The 15187-nt window shown below is 45.7% G+C and overlaps 1 protein-coding gene across 5 annotated transcripts in view; it reads left to right on the top strand.

Annotated features, from left to right (window-relative positions):
* Positions 1 to 290: 290 nt before the first annotated feature.
* ZNF609 (zinc finger protein 609) overlaps positions 291 to 15187 on the top strand; it is a 112653-nt gene continuing 97756 nt past the window's right edge. For 2 of the 5 annotated variants that reach the window (XM_028706017.2, XM_028706018.2), the window contains exon 1: positions 293 to 559. The gene's annotated coding sequence lies outside the window, so the exon portion shown is untranslated. Of the gene's footprint in view, positions 560 to 640; positions 761 to 15187 lie in introns of those variants that run through there. The other 3 variants (XM_028706016.2, XM_028706014.2, XM_028706015.2) reach the window with 3 other exon arrangements.

Raw genomic sequence — 15187 nt, forward strand, 5'->3', positions numbered from 1 at the left:
TGTTTGTTGCAAAACTGGATCATTTGAAATTAAGGGGCCCGCGCAGCCCGCTTTGGAGCCTTCTGGAGTTGCGGATTATCCCCGCTCTCCCCCCCCCCCCCGCCGCTTTCCTTCTTCTTCCTCGCGCAGGAACTTTTCCTTCCGGAGGGTTGTCACCCCTTCCTTTCACTCCGCGCTCCGGGTTTTCCTTCGGTTCCCAGGAGGAGCGGCGCATAAAACCGAGCCCTTCTCCCGGCTTTTCCTTCCCGCTCCTGGCTCCTGCCCTCCGCGTTTTCCTGCCACCCTCTGATCCGGGGCTTGAGCTCGGCGATACTCAGCGCCCCTCAGCTGCCCCCCTCCCTTTCTGGCGGCGGCGGCGGCGGCGGCCGCGCTGAGGGAGGGCCGAGCGGAGCCGAGAGCCGGGACTGCGGCGCGCCAGACCTCCCCCTTTCCTCGCTTCTCCTCAGGCGGCCATGGCGGCGGGGCCGGGCCCTTAAGGCGGCGGCGGCGGCGAGGTAGTCGCGCGGCTCCATGGAGGAAGCGGCTGAGGGGCGCGCCCGGCACCGGCCGGAACCCGAGGGTGAGTCTGAGGAGAGAAAGAGACGCGGGGGGGGGGGGGAGGGGAGGGAGGGAGGCAGGCAAACGGCAGAGGCTCGTGCGCGGGGCCGGGGAGCGAGCGAGCGAGAGGGCGCGCTGGGGCTGGGCTGCTCATGGCGGCGCCACACCAGGCCCCGGGCCTCCTCCTTCCACGCTTCTTGTCAGGCCGGAGGAGCCAGAGTCGGTGAGGAGATTCTGCCCCCACCCCCCCGAGAAATAAAATACGGGTTAAGATCCCTTCTCCAATCCAAGTGGATCGCGACCTCCTCGCTCGCCCTCCCCTCGGGGACCTGCAAGAGGGGGAGGGGGAGCCTTTCTCCCCGCCTCTTCCATGATGGGCGCCCGTGTGTGTGTGTGCGTGTGCGCGCGCGTGTGTAATGGTGGTGGTCTCTACCTGCTTCTCCACTTTCCTTGCTCATCCCCCCCCGTCCTCCCCCTCCTCTCTCGCCCCCTCCCCTCCCCCCACAAACACAACACATTTGGAGTCTCGAGACCAGGTAACAGTTCTCAGAGTGGGGGGGGGAGGGGGAGGAGTGCTAAGTCTGTTGCATCAGCAACAACAAAAGGAGCCTTGTGGCACCTTGGAAATGTGGTGGTGGCGGACGGCTTCCTTTCGGGCTCTACGGCGGACGGGCTCGCGTGGAGTTGCCGCCCCGCGCACTCGCTCGCACAAAAGCGGGGCTTGTGCTCCCGAGCACATGGGGGTCGTCGGGGGGCAGCGCCGTGTCAGCCAGGCGTGGGGTGGCCCGAGAGACAGAGAGATGGATTGACCTGCACTGAATGTGCGGGCATCTAAAGTCCGACAGCAATGCAGGTCCAGATGTGGGGTTAAAACTGTTACCGTGAACGCATGCATGTGCACATGTATGTGGGCATCCTTGCGGTGCATCTGGAAACTTAACAGATGGGGCAGAAGCTTGCTTAGACTCCAATGTACACAATGGTCTGGCATTGCGTGTGACCTGGTTTCCTTCATGCTGAATGTGGAGCCTTTTGTGCACAGAGGGCATGGCCAGGGTCACCATGAAATGTCACTGGAGGCTACCACGATTAGCGAACTGGTAGGAGTAGTCATACATTTGATAAGAGGCAGGTTACATGTTTGTGTATGTGTGTGCCATGAATCCTTATCGTTTGGGGGTGTTTCACAATAACCTCCAGTTTCCTTGGGAGCATCAGGGTCTGCTTTTGCGTTATATTCAGAGTAGATTTATGCGAACAGCCCTTGGGTGTGTGTGGGTGTTGCCTGTACAACTGTTGTGAGTTCTGCAGCCTTGATGGGACTTCTCAGAGCTTCTGCTGTTGTAGGGGCAGTGTGAAGCATCCTCACAAGCCAGTCCCAAACACTTCTGAGGTGAGTACCTGGGGGCTGTTGTGCTGTCAACTGGCAACTGATGACTCATCTTGAGCATATACTTGAAAAGCATTGTGTCAATAGATATAAATTTCTTATGGTATTTTACATGTAATTGGGCACAGATTCAGAGAAGTTGCCATTTGGTAGTACAGTCATTAGGTAAACCAGTCCAAAATCAGTTTCAGGTAGTTATTTCAAGGTATGTTTGGTATTATAGGTTCTTGTGTGTGTTTCCATATAGACATCTGTTTTTGAGGAAGTAAAGCTGCCTCCATTTTCTGTTTACTACTGGGTGTTATCAAGATGCCCTACTTAGCCTGAGAGATAAACCCAGCTTTGCCCGACATACCTGTGGGATGTGTGCAGTGCAAGTGATGCTCTTGCAAACTTCTTGCCTAGAAGAAATTGAGTGGTTGACTGTAGGCTGGTTGCTCCAGTAGTAAAACCATGCAGCTACTTTCAATATTCATTAGAATGGTACAAAATCACAGATGGTGTTCTGAATGAGTTGTCTTACTGTGTAATGTACAGGTTGGTTGTGTTTCTGAACAGTGATGCATTGAGAACGTGGTTTTCAAACCTGTTTTATCCCTGCAGTGTTTCTAGATGTCCTTGCTGCTTCTGTGCCTGAATTATGCCTGTCTCTAGAGTGCGAAATGACAGCTACTCATTGGTGCCCTGGATGGGAAGAAGTGAAGGCTGCTTAAAGACTGCTTTAGGAGGAAATGAGTGGGCAGGTTGAAATGGCCTGTTAAAATGAATCCAGGATAGTATGTGTCTGATCCCTGCTGGGTGCTTAAATTTTTCTGCCTACGTTTGTGATTTATACTTCTTGAGATGGCTATTTGACTGGTACATAAGAACACTGTCAAGGTTTCCTTCTTCTATAACTATAGCCATTGCTGTGTAAAAATGGTTATTTGATGTATACCCTTCACTATTTTGTGGGCTCAGCACAAAATCCTTCTAGGAATGCATGGGTTGTGAACCCCTGCAAGAGGTTAATAATCTTTAGATTACGCTGTAACCATAACACATAGTAAAATAGGAGCCATGATTATTTCCAAAACCACTGTTCTCAAGTTTGAATTTGTAAAGTAGGTGGTTGTGGTGCTAGTAGCTAAATTATTATGTTGCCCTTCTGAGTGGTGTGACTGTAATGTGGTTCTTAACAACTATAATGCATGACATCAATGATAGACTTAGCTCAATATCCTAATTCTGCAATCCTAAACTCTTGCTAGTGAATAAACCAAATTAAAGAAAGTGCAATTTCTGAGTAAGCAGGCATAGAATTATACTGTAAACTTAATCGATGACTTTGCTCATTCTAATGCTGTAGCATTCTGCAGTTCTTTGGTATCCTTTGGACTTAAAGGGCAGATCATGATCAAGGTTTGGTGCGAATCCTAGTGAATGCAGTGCTGCCACCTTCATTGTAAAAACTGATCACTTAAACTATTTTACAGCTAGTGGTTGTTCTGGGGGGGGGGAACATTCCTTGTTAAAAGGTTTGCTTTGAAAGCTAGTGTACTAATTAAATAATTCATATTAACATATTTTAAGCATGTTAAATATTTGTGACCTACACTTTTGTTTATCCACATGTTTACCCACTTTATTGTTAATAGTCTGTTTGTCCCCTTGCCTGAAGTTCAGGTCAGACTCTAGCATTTCTAGGATTGTGTTGAAAATCTTACTAAAAAGGAAAATCTATATTACATTAACTATTTTCTAATCATTTGGTTTAGAAGCAAATTTCAAGGGTTACGTATTGGTGTCAATAGTTCATTAATGTTACCTAATATTTTGTTTGAATTCTTAGAAGTTAAGAATGAATGAAAATCTTGTCTATGTGGCTGTGACATTTTTTCAGATTTGGCAGTTGAAAAGAATCTTAGAGATACTTTGTTTCAAGATGTAACAAATTTTGTAGCTTTGTTTCTTGCAATGTCTCCATTGTCCAAAATGAGAAATTGCAGACCTTGGATGTCTAATGGCCCTGCTGATTCTCTGGCAGGCTTCCATTTTCTAATAAATATGAAGAGAGCTGTATCTTGTTTCCCCCCCAAAAAACAAAACCTTTAGTTAGCTCTTGATTATTCTTCTTGGCAATCTAAACTCTCTGTGGTTTTCTTCATTAAGATTGTTTCATGTTGAAAAGGATGTTCATATTTTCTAATTTTTTTATGCTTCTACTATTACTGGTATTGGCTGCATTCAGGCAATCTTAATAAGCTGAGATATGAAATGATGCTTTTGGCTGTGCACATAAGACAGGATATAAAGCCAATTTAAATCCATGTTTTAATATCCTAGCTTATTCCAAAACTGTTAGTTTCCTGGTTCAGACAAAATGGGAACTATAGTTAACGGAAGGCTTCCTGGTTTGTTTGCTGACTCGCACAAAGGGTTGTAGTGTGTAACCAAAATATCTTTCATGTCTCTGTTCACTAAGCAAAAAAATTATCATCCAAACATGACCATTATTTTAGATTTTCTATTGCTTTTGGTAAGGATTGCTAATGCTCATAATTCATGAACTACAATTTTTATGGTAAAATGCAATGTGATCTGATGCATCACTACCTTCCCAAAACCAGTTAAGGAGGCGCTGGGCTTTGGGAAGAAGGTTCAAGGCTCTGACAGGGTCCTAGAGTCCTCCTTCCAAAAATCTAGTGCTTTCTCAACTTTGGAAAGGCGATGGGAAGGATCTAAGACCCTGCCTGATCCTCGTGCCTCCTTCTCAAAGCCTGGTGCCTTGCTTACCCAGCTTTGGGAATGCAAAGCGCATTTCCATGTCAAAATTACTCTTATAGCCCTCTTGGTATGAAATGTTGGACCACCCTGTGATGGATCATCATAGAATTTTCAGGTTTGAAGGAACCCAAAGGGCATCTAGTCCAACTCCCTGCAAAGCCGGAATCACAACTAACAAATCTCTGACAGATGGCCATCCAATCTTCTTGTTAATCTGAAACTGTAAGGTTGCCTTTTATCCTGTATTTGACTATTTTTACCACAATGATGTGCTTATACTTAGGGAAGTTGCAACCCACTTTATGCCAGTCTGAAAGTTGTTTATAAGTACAGTCCATGTTGAATCAATTATACAAGGAATCTGATTCATATTCATGAGGATTTTAGTTCTAACATAATTTATCTAATGGTTGTGGAGGTGACATTTCAAAGCACATGGGTAGTGGTAAATTCTCAAATGTTCAGGGGGACCGGTACTGCTACCTTTTCTTCCATATATCTGATCATAGCATCATACTTCTCTCCAAATATTTCAGAATCTTGTGTACCTCTTCAAAATAAAATGTGAAAGATAAGCAACATGGTGCAGAATAAGCAAATTCTGATAAAATGCTGTCTTTAACTTGCAGTGTTAAATACAGTGTTAAATAGTGTGTAATTTGAGGGTGGCAGAGTGACAACTAGAAGTTCCACCAATAGTAGTTTTGGACAGGCATGCATAAGATGGCAACTGAATAGGTGGTTGTCTGCTCTGTCTTAGTAAGCACTAAGAAGTTTCCAACTGGTGCTGACACTAAAAATGAAATTGGTGCCCAAGCCCAATACTTTGGGTTATTGATGGGCACTGTAAGCTAATTTGCTTGTATTTATTGAATCAATACCCTGCTATCCTGCTCTTCAATAATTTCAAAGCGAGTAATCACAAAGATAAACATAGTATAATTAAGAAGCACAGAAATGCAGCAATAAAGCATTTCCATCATGGTAGCATGAGAGTGGGCTTTTTCAGTGGTGGTTCCCCACTTGTACTCCTCAGGGTGGATTGCCTTGTGCCATCCTTACCTATTTTTCCCCAGACCTTTGGCCCTTAATTTGAACAGTTTTAAGTACTTACAGATTCTTTTAGTGGGGCTGGATCTATAATATTTGTATTGAAGCTTTTAGGTTTTTATTGATGGTTTGTTTGAACTGGTTTGATTGTTTACACTGTGTTTGTAAGTCACCTTGAGTTGCATGTAAGGAAAGTATTCTATCATCTATCTATCTATCTATCTATCATCCATCTATCTATCTATCATCTATCTATCTATCTATCTATCTATCTATCTATCTATCTATCTATCATCTATCTATCTATCTATCATCTCCTTAGACATCCTGGACAAATAGAGGTTGTCTTTAGGTGGTAGAAATCCATCAAAGTGAGTTTCAGGAGACTAATCCATGGCAGGGTGCCACAACCAAGGATTACTCTTTCCAGTAATCACCTGCTTTGGAGGCACCCTCTGAAGGGCCTCAAAATATGAACTTGGTGTACAGATAGGTTCATATAGCTGTACATGATTTGGTAGATGCTTGCAAACTTTGAAGTGTACCCTGTATTTTTTAGTGGTAAATGGTTCACTGTTGGGATTATATTACAGTTTGCTTCTGGGCAAACATTCACCAGGAAGTTATGCTGAAATATTTCTATCTTTCTTTTCACCTTGTTTAGCTGTCTTAAATCACTAGATCAAAGTTGGGGAATTGTATCCATCCAGTGGGTCACATTCCAAAATCCTCCACCCCTTGCAGGTCACAATTGATAGGTGAACAGGTCCACCCAGCTGTCAATCACCTGACAACATAATGACATCAGGTGACTGACACTTGTTAAAGTTCAAAGGAAAATGCTATAACCAATGATCAGCTAAGTGGTGGTTACCACAATCATATTTGAAGATGTGATTTCAGTGCCAGCCATCTGATTGGCACTAGGAATACATCTTCTAAGAGATTTGCTCTGGAGAGAAAAAATGCTCCATTTAAAAACAGCATGTTTTTCCTTCTGCAGAAAAATCATCTAGTGCTTTGAACCCAAACCACTTCCTCCATCCCCTTTGACTGCACTAGTGAGATCTTGACAGGAAAGCCTCTAGTGAAGGGGTCGGCAAGGTTTACCTTGTCTGGACCAGTTCACTCCAGTGGAGATCCCTTCTTGGGACAGATCATGTGTGTGTGTGTGAGCATGTGCAGCCGCGATTTCCGGCGCCTGCGTCTGCGCAGACACAATTTCTGCTCAGATGCGATTTTTGGTCTCTGAGCATGCACAGACATGATTTTTGGCATCGCGAAAGTGAGTCCCGGCGCTGCGCCACGCCGGTTTAGCGCAGTGCACGGGGACTCACCAAGCAGGTGGCTCTGGGGCACTGGTGGAGGAAGAGGAGTGTGTGGGGAGCGCACTGGATCCCTGTGGGGTGCCCCCTGCCCGTGCTGGGTGCCATGCCCCCCGCAGGTGGCACGCCATGTCCCCGCCCCCAGCTGCCAACCCCGCCCCCGCCTGTTCTCCGCCCCCCGGTGCCAGAGCATGAAGCTCCGCCACTTCTTGGGGGTCAGTTAAACGACCCCCATGGGCTGCTTGTGGCCCATGTGCCTTAGGTTGCCTACCCTTGCTCTAGTGCAGCAGATTCCAGGGAGGCTCTCTGTCAGAGCTGATCAGCTGATTGGCACTGAAGGGGAACCCTGCTTGCTAAGGAACAATCAGGAGCTCCTGATTTTTCCTTTCTAGCCATGTCTATACCTGCCCACAGCTGACATCACAGATGATGTCACGGATGGGGCAAGTGGGGTGTGGTTTGTGGGAAAACTGTCTTGTGGGCCAAATTGGGATCTGTGGTGGGCCTAATTAGGCCTGCAGACTAGAGCAGTGTTTCCCAACCACTGTTCCGCGGCACACTAGTGTGCCGCGAGATGTTGCCTGGTGTGGCGCGGGAAAAATTAAAAAATTGAAAGATTTTTTTTTTTTAAAGTCAAATTTTCGATTGGGGCGCCGTCACTAGATGACCCCTGGGGTTCCCTCCCTCCCTCCCGCTCTGTGCCTCCCTCCTCCTCCTCCTCCTCCTCCTCCGGGGAGGCCCTTCCTGGCTCTCGGCCAAGGCTTGGCGGCTGCCACTCACTCACTCGCTCGCCCACCCGTCCCTCCATCCCTGCACCCGGCCTCTCCCCCTCCGTCCCCGGCGCAGGGGCTGCCGGGATCCGTAGTCCCCTCGCCCTTGGGCTCCGCGCCCGCGCGGGGTGCGCGAACTACGTTTCCCAGCGTGGCCTGGCGGGCCGGGCGTTTTGTTTGAAGCGCTCTTCTCCCGGCCATGGAATGAGCGCAGCGGCGGCGGCCGGGTGGGCAGGGGCTCTTCCGCGCAGACCCCGCGCAGCCTGCTTGCGCCCCCGCGGAGATCGGGCGGCAGGATGGAGCCCGGGGATCCCCGCGGAGGCGGAGTGGCGGAGGCGGAGGCTGCCCCCCAGGTAGGGCTGCGTTGGGGGTTTTTTATTTTTGCAATGCTGCATCCGCGCCGGAGGGGATGCATCGGACCGCGGGGAAACCCCTTGGCGGGCGTGCAAGGCAATGCATGCGTGCAGGCGTTGCATGGAGTGCAGTGCAATGCAATGGCAACGCGGCGCCCTGCATGCATGCATGCAACTTCCACCGGCGCTCCGGACTTGGCAGGTGAGGGGGGTCCCCAGTGGGCGGCAGAGAGAGCTGGGAGGGCGAAGGGGAGCCGGGGGGGAGCAGCGCTGCTCCCCGAGCCGAGCCCGGGGGGAAACTTCGGCGTCGTTGCGCCGGGTGTTGGAAGCGGAGGCTGGCGGGGGCCCCTCACCTGCAAAACCTGGTCGCCTCTCATATATTTTGTGCATTGCATTCATCGCCCACTTTCTCCTCCAAGGAGCTCCCGGGGGCGCGCGTGGTTCTCCCCGTGTTATCCTCGCAACAACAGCCCTGCGAGGTGGGTCAGGCGAGTAGCCCAAGGGAGCACCCAGGGATTTTCCTGGCCAGGTGGGGTGATTTGAATCCTGCTCTCTGCCCGGTCTTCGTCCTCATTTAGCCCCCACATGTGCATGACTGTGCATGACTGAGGTTTTCCCCCCTCGTCTTGGCTATGGTGTGAGTCTGTGCTGTTAATTAATGGGGTTCTGCCTTCGGAGAAGATGAGCCAGCCCTCAAGGAGGTGATTATGTAATTTGCTAGCAATTCATGTCCCTCCCGGCGTGACGCTGCGCGCTGACGTCACGGGGCTGTAATGGTGGTGTGCCTCGAGATTTTTTTCATGAAACAAGTGTGCCTTTGCCCAAAAAAGGTTGGGAAACACTGGACTAGAGGTTCCCTACCACCTCTTCTGTGTATAATCAGTAATAGGGTCAACGTCTTGGTTAGTTACTTAGTGTAATGGGCCCTGGTCTTGTTTGGAGTGCTTTCTCTCGATTTGAGAGAAACATAATTCAAACAAGCCTTCTGTCTCTGCTGCTGGAGCTCTTGTAAATATAGCATGCTTATGATTTTAAGTGAGCTGCTGCAGGAAAGAGTTATGAAAAGAACATTTCTTTTAAGGTGTCTGGCTGGCTTTATGAAAGGCTTCAAGCTGATCACGTGGTTGCTGGCTCATTGAAAGGGTGGGAGACCCTTCTGTGACCTTTGCAGAAGCAGGTTAGTTTTAACTTGGATCAGTTGCTTGTACATGTTAAAGAACAACAGAAGCTTGCTGAAGAGCAGTCCTCAGTGCTTATTCAATGGGGAGGTGGGGCAGGAGGCCTGGGCTGGAGCCAGGTGATTGCTGGGTACAATGGAGGCTGCTTTTGTTTGTTTGAAATCTTTTGGTGCACTGTAAGACATTGCTCCTTTTGTGCTATTCTCTCCATGTGCATTCCCACTTCTGAGAAAGATTTAGCATATCTTTGGAGACTCACTGAAGGATCCGGACAGATATTTTGAAGCCATTGAACTTGGAATATATGCATAAGAGCTTATTCTCTCAAAAGTGCTGGAAGACAGACTGTTCTCCTACACTTCACTCTTCTGTATAATGTACAATGAATGATTGGCTTTAAAAAATAAACAATATAGGCAGCTGTTTGCCAAGATTTGCTAAAGCATTTTCTGTTCCTTAAAGTCTTTGCTCAAGTGTTGCTTTGGTGTAAGCTGCATATAGAAGAATTATATTCTCCAATAAACCACTTCAGCTGCAAATCCTAATAGACAGTTACTATGCTGTGATCATGGGACATCGGTGGTTCGAATCCCCACGATGGATTCTCGGTCCCTGCTCCTGCCAATCTAGCAGTTTGAAAGCATGCATTGCACGTAGATAAATAGGTACTGCTCTGGCAGGAAGGTAAACGGTGTTTTTGTGTGCTGCTCTGGTTTGCCAGAAGCGGCTTAGTCATGCTGGCCACATAACCCAGAAGCTGCACACCAACTCACTTGGCCAGTAAAGCGAGATGAGCGCCGCAACCCCAGAGTCGTCTGCGACTGGACCTAATGGTCAGGGGTCCCTTTACCGTTAACCTTTATGCTGTGATCAGACCAAACACCTCACTCATGAAATATGCTATTTAGTTCAAAAAAGAAAGAAGGGAATAAGTTATAACTGTACTGTTGAGGTTCAGGGTTCTGGGGCCATTATTAATTAAATACCTTGATCCAGCAACACAGAGAGCACTTTTCAGAGGCTTTTGAATTGGGTCCTAGAACTTGCTGATAAGGTTCCAGGTGGAAATACTTGGAAGGGCATGGACTGGTAGAATTAAACAAAGCACCAGCCTAGCCACCAGGCACAACCTTGCAGCAGTTGAAATCTGTGCCCAGGGTGTGCTTTATGCTTCCACAGCAATGTGCACACCCTTTCTTCTTCTTCTTCTTGTCCTTTCAGGTTCTGGATGTATCTGCCTTCTCACATGAGAAGCAATCCAACTCTGCAGTCAGTGTGGATTTGTAGTAGGAAATGCTACTGGGTTTCAGGGCGATGTTTGTTCTGAGTAGCACTGCCTGCTTGCCAAGGCTTTTCCCATGAAACTCTAAAAGGAGTAGATTGAGAGCAGTTGCATGAAGGGAAGGAGTTCACAGAAATTTTGGCAGACCAAGGCAGTTAAAAGACTTCATTAACTTTGTGGGTTGAATATTAGCTTTTCTTGTTTTTGAGGCATTTGATAGGTGTACAAAACAGCCTTTGTCACTTCAACAGCTTTGAAAAGTTAAAAATGTATATATCAAAATTAGACAGAGGAGGAGCTCCCATCTTTCAAGACAAGTAGTGTAAGAAAGAGCTCTAAGCTTCAGATGGAAGCACAATGTATGTGATGTCAACACCCCTTCTCTTTATATATTTTTAAAAGTTATCGTAAATAATAGCTCTTCAAAACTAGCCATACTCTGTACATTTTTTCACATTTAAATACCTTTCAATCCCACCTTTTGTAACTATCTGATAAATCACTTGGTTCTATGGAAGTGACCAGCTAAAATGTACTGCAATGTGGAAATTCATATTTCTCTTTCAGAATAAATTATAACTATTGAAAAAACAGGTTTATTTCCTATGAGTACATGTTTAATTTCTGCAATAATGTTCGTAAACACATACATCTCAGAGTTCATACACACACACACAGACATACACACACACATATACATATACATATACATATACATATACACACACACATATACATAATCTCAGAGTTCATAAGCTTTTGGCTTGGATGAGAAAAAAAAGAGGCTAGTTGAGTAGACACATGGGAATAAAAGCTATGGGAAAATGCAGGACATGATGCTGTTCACTTACATCCTGTCCCTAGGTACTGGAGACAATACTTTTAATGTGAGTCGTTCATTGCATATATATGAAACTATGACAGTTGTGTTTGATGTTTTACTTACTGATAGTTAGAACTTCATTCGTGTAAGATGATTAAACGATACAGGTGGGGCTCACTGCAGTTACGTTTTGGTAGTGGCCTGGTGCACACATCCCAGTAAGCCGTTGTCTAAACTCTAAAACAAAGTATGACTTTACAGTAAGTGCACCAGCCATTCTAAACATTCTTCCAAAGAGCAGGTACTTAACACAGGATTCGGTGTAACACATTCTGTGTCTGGACATGGTTGATCAGGCAGAATTGTTCTTTGTGCCTTAGTGCAGTGGGACATGTTCACACATGTTGACATGTGTACCATTCTTTTAAGATGGTAGGACCCATGTAGACATGGTAGGGAGGGATACTGGCTCTATTTGCCTGCAGTAGTGTAGAGGAAATGAAGTGTATCCTGTGAATAGGAACTGAAGCCCCTCCAAGCAAAGTTTGCCATACTTCCTATGTGGAGATGTTTATATAATGCTTCATAAGTGCCTGGTTGTAAAACTTCTGTGTAGTTTTTGAAAACAAATTAATGCCACAGATGTTACAGCTGCTGTCCACATCTGATGAAAGCTTCCTCTTTTTTTGTGACTTGAAATGGGGTATTGGTGGTGAAAGGCCTTCTTTGACCCTTTTAAACCCATTGGAATGTCAAGGTTATTACAAAAATCTTTTAAATTATTATTTCAAAAAGTCATAAATGTATTTGTGTTGCCTGTTGAAAAACACAGCACACATGCTGAATTTTATGTTTACTTCAAGGAAGCAGTGTAACAGTTCTCAAAGTGTTGCCTTTCTCTGGGAAATGGTTTGATTTGCTGAAAGAGGGACAAAGCAGCACTAACTTCTTTTGCAATACTTAACTTGAAGCAAAAGTGACTCGTGTTACCCTCTGCACATGAAGGGGATGTGCTTTTTTCTGTCACTGAGAGAAACTGCATACCTCGGTTTAAGAACAGCCCTGTTTAAGGGCTTACGAATTCCACAAAACCGGAAGTAGTGTCCTGGTTTGTAAATTTTACCTCGGTCTAAGAACGGAATCTGAATGGTGGAAGGGCACCGGCGGCAGGAGGCCTCATTAGGGAAAGCGCGCCTCGGTTTAAGAACGGACTTCCAGAACAGATTATGTTCGTAAACCGAGATACCACTGTATTGAAAAAGTAATGTGTGGAGCAACCATCTGGCATCCTAAGCCATTGGAAAGAGCAGGACCTGTTCAGCCACAGCTCTGTGAGCTGCTGAATCCAGATAAGAGGCTTGTTTCAACACTAGTGCAGGGCAGACCTACTGCTCTGGGGTGACAGTGTAATATGAACCTTTTTATCCCAGTAGTGAGGTTAACACATGACAGCAGAAGAAATATCGCAAGTGCAGGTAAGCATTCTGCCACATGCAAAGCCCCACCTAGCTCCAGCATGCCTTGCTTAATTAATTATTGAACGCTTGGAACTGAGGCCATTAGCCCATAAAGCAAAAGGCCATCATGTTTAGAATCTGAGATATATATATATATTTTGTCTCCAGTGGAGGCAGCAAGGCTTCCAGAGCTGCCTATTCATAGTTTCCCTAGGGAGGCCCTTAGTCCAGTCTGTCTCCTGCCCAAATGCACTGGGGCCCAGGAAGGAAAGAACAAGCCATGCAGCAGACAGCACCCAGTGACCTTTTTGAGGAGCCAGGCCATGAGGTTAGGGTAGAGGTCACTCCCTGGGCATTCTAGGCCATTGTTTTGCAGATGCCCCCCCTGAATCCGGCCACAAGGTTTGTTTTCCAGAGGTTGAAGTTATAGGTGTTGCTCATGGTTTATTTAGATCGATCCAGTTATGTAGTCTGCCTTTGTTAAGAGTGCTTTGAAGTTTTCTTTAAAAAAGTGTCCTGTAATAATTGCTTTTTCCTGGGTGCTCATTGGTGTGGAACAGGCATTTACCTTCAAATTCCACAACCGCATGACGCAGCCACCCAGAATACTAAAATTATAGGTGGTTCAAATTGTTCCCAACAAATCCCCACCCCACCACCCACATTTCAGTAGTGGGAGCTGAAATAATATTTGAACAAGCATTTTGCACAAATGGAGAGATCTAGTTTTGTAGAACAATCTTGCTATAAGCACTTTTTATTAACCCCCCCCCCCAAAAAAACCCCCAGAGGTTTGCTGCTCATTCTAGAATTGGCCAGGGTAGAATTTATTAAAGGTTGTGAATCCTTTTGAGAACAGACTTTATAATTTGGTGTGCTTAAACTCTTTGGAACAATGAAGTTTAATTACTCTGGGCCACCTTAATAATGGAATGGGAACACAATACTATACACATATTTACCAGGAAGTAAGCACCATAGAGCTCAATGGGGCTTATGTCTGTGTAAACATGCTTAAGGTTGCATTGTTAATGTGTGGGAATTCTGAACAGGACCATTGCACTTTTGAGTAGTGATATATGAGGTTTGCATTTTCATACAAAACTCTGTATTATTTAGGGTGTGCAGTGTTAGTGGACTTCCAGAGGTGCTAAGAGCTTGCTTTTGCCTGCTCTGCAGTTTCAAGCAGTCTTGCATATTTTATTGAAGGGTCAAAATGTCCAAGTTGAACTCTCTGTTGCTTGCATACTAGTTGTGGTTATGGATTATAAGACTTAATATATTAGGAAAATGTGCAGCAAAGGCTATTTATAATTTAAGATTCTTAACAGATATGAATGCTTTGTGGTCTTTCATTCTAATGCTGAGCTGACATTCTTCTGGCACTCATATCTGAAAGTTTAGGAAAGGGTTTAAAAAATGTACGTCACAATGTGCTAGAAGTGGGTCATTTACTTTGTCAGGCACACAGGTGCTCAGGACCAGTTTTGATGGAACCGCGAATTATTTTTGGAGGAACATGTTAACTTACTAGGCTTTAGCTTTTATATAACTTAGAGCCGTATTGACTCAAATCTGTTTCTTCTGCCCGTGGCTCTTCTGTCTTGTAATACTTACACAAGTAACGGGTTTGGGAGGAGGAAGATCTTGATTATTATCTACTATATATTTTGGAAAGTGGTTTCTCTGTCTGTCTGTTCTTCTGTCCTCCATAGGTTCAGCTGCCTCTTGAGATTTCATTGCCAAACTCAGCACAAACCTTCCTGAGTTGGCAACTTTGATCATTGCCAATGTTTGGATGCCAGATGCCATACCAAAACGTGAATTTGACATGACTTTCCCATTTTTCAGCATAGGTTCAGGCACCTTGAGGTATCATCAGAAAACTTGGCACGAGGGTGCCTGAGACAGAGGCGGTGAACTTTGCCACCATTCAGATGCTGGATGCTATTTTATATAATAATAATAATAATAATAATAATAATAATAATAATAATAATAAATTAATTGTTTATTTATACCCCACCCATCTGGCTGGGCTTACCCAGCCTCTCTGGGCCGCTTTCAAAAAATATATATTAAAACACTGCAATACATCAAACATTAAAAGCTTCCCTAAACAGGGCTGCCTTCAGATGTCTTCTAAAAGTCTGGTAGTTGTTGTTCTCTTTGACATCTGGTGGGAGGGCATTCCACAGGGTGGGCGCCACTACCTAGAAACCCCTCTGCCTGGTTCCCTGTAACTTGGCTTCTCGC

The sequence above is a fragment of the Podarcis muralis genome, chromosome 14 (assembly GCF_964188315.1).
Source record: "Podarcis muralis chromosome 14, rPodMur119.hap1.1, whole genome shotgun sequence".
Taxonomy (NCBI): domain Eukaryota; kingdom Metazoa; phylum Chordata; class Lepidosauria; order Squamata; family Lacertidae; genus Podarcis; species Podarcis muralis.